Consider the following 1,855-nt stretch of genomic DNA (forward strand, 5'->3'; position numbering starts at 1 on the left):
AGATACAGTCCTTAAAGGTGTCTCTGCAAGAAAGATATCATGGGATACAATTCACATTTAGGGCAAGGAGAGTCAATTTGTGATTCTATTCAACTTCAACCAAATGGAAGGCAAAAGAAAACCGATCTGGAAACCAATTTATCATCATTTTGAGAGCTTTCCCCAAATGAATGGTCATGAAAGATTTGCCCAAATGAATGGTTGGGAATGTCTTCAATTAGGTCAATTACTTCTTAACAAATCGTGCGTATAGTTAATATAATAGCCCTTACGTGACTGTTGTAATTGAAAAATCAGCATAAGAAAAGAGCTGGCCAAGCAAATCAAACTTATCCTAAATTTGATAAACAAATATTAAGTACTTTACTCATTTCCTTCAAGGAAGCAATGTTGGGATGCTATAAACATTCCTTCCCTGGCCAGATTCATCATTTCATATGTCATATATAACAGATACAAAAGTAGATAGGTAACACTAACAGTCCTAATAACGCCAGCAATAGTTGTGATTCTCATACACTATATTATAATTTATACCTAGAAATAAGGCTGCACCATTGCTTAATTTAAGCACTCAATGGTTGAAGGGAAATTACATTAGAAATGCTTAAAGGTAAGCAACCCATCACTTGGATGGCACGGAATGATTGAGGGTTTATGACTAATTGTTAACTCTTCAAAGCACTACTTTGCTCACATATCAACAGTCAAGAGTGTGCCAGGAAGAGATACCTGCAATTTTTGTAAAAGCATTTTAGTCAAATGGAGGAATTGATATGTCAGAACAAACTTGTTAAAAATAGAAGGCGCAATAGATGGAAAACAATATGTATGTGGTATATATACCTTTTAAGTTTTCCCCAAGTTTGAAAGGAGATAAGTCCTTTGTAGGGGCAACTACTGCACCTGAATGCATCCCCGAGTCCACACTAACAAAATCAAGACATCCATTATATCAGAAAAATGAGCAAATATTATATTACATTTTGATTCCTACAGTATGTGACCTTGTTCACAGTTTGGAATATAAAATAGGGTAACTGTAATATAGTATACGCTGCAGATCCCAGCAGCCAAGATTCTCCTTCAAAGATGGAGATGGAAACTCAAGTTTTCATTAAAAAACACAGCTGTGTATATTAAGAGAGAGACCTAAAGGAAGTTTGTTCAATCAAAAGTTTAACAGATATCAACGCAGCATTCTGTTCTTTTATACAGAACAATTATACTCGTAAACAGTAACTAAAAGAACAAACTAGAAATACCATAATGGTGAAAAGGTTATATAAATTGGCAACCTTTCTCCACAAAATAGGGATGGAAATTTGCAAATACTTCTTCCCGAGAAAGAAATGAAATAAGAGCAAAAGATTAAAAAGAACCAACATACATTTCCACATGCAGATTGTGGGTTATTCAACTGTTCTGCAGTCAGGCCCAACTTCGTCTATTTCTCTTCTAACTCAGCTCGGCCACAGGTACAATTTTTGCAGGCTTTTCTTTTCGTACTTACTTCATTGTCATTGGTTGCACAACAAAACAAATTACAAAATATGGATTGAAAGAATAGATGGGAAAAGTGACCAAGCTGATCAAGTTTGTAACGTTATTAAAGAGGATTCTATCATATATATTCCTTTCCAATGGATAAACTGCAAACCAACATTAACAGCCACCAGCCCCTGTTACTAACCAGAGGGAAATGAAGATCTTTTCTAATCCTCTTCAGAAAGAAGGCTTTCTTCATCTATCAGATCCTCCAAATCATCATTCATGTTTAGCTTTATGCCCAACGGGTCAGATTTAGGCAAACGCTCTTGTTTCTGCACAGCTTTATTTTTTAGGGAAAACGATG

The 1,855-nt window shown here is 35.4% G+C and overlaps 1 long non-coding RNA gene across 1 annotated transcript; it reads right to left on the reverse strand.

Annotated features, from left to right (window-relative positions):
• Nucleotides 1-311: 311 nt before the first annotated feature.
• LOC149171027 (uncharacterized) lies at nt 312-1,241 on the reverse strand. Its single transcript, XR_016259534.1, has 2 exons — nt 847-1,241; nt 312-732 (listed from the first exon to the last, which is right to left on the reverse strand). It is a non-coding gene; the product is annotated as an uncharacterized LOC149171027 (long non-coding RNA).
• Nucleotides 1,242-1,855: the final 614 nt, after the last annotated feature.

Source organism: Pinus tabuliformis, chromosome 4_2, assembly GCF_031772625.1.
Source record: "Pinus tabuliformis cultivar Carrire ecotype Pingquan chromosome 4_2, CPIR1, whole genome shotgun sequence".
NCBI classification, from domain to species: domain Eukaryota; kingdom Viridiplantae; phylum Streptophyta; class Pinopsida; order Pinales; family Pinaceae; genus Pinus; species Pinus tabuliformis.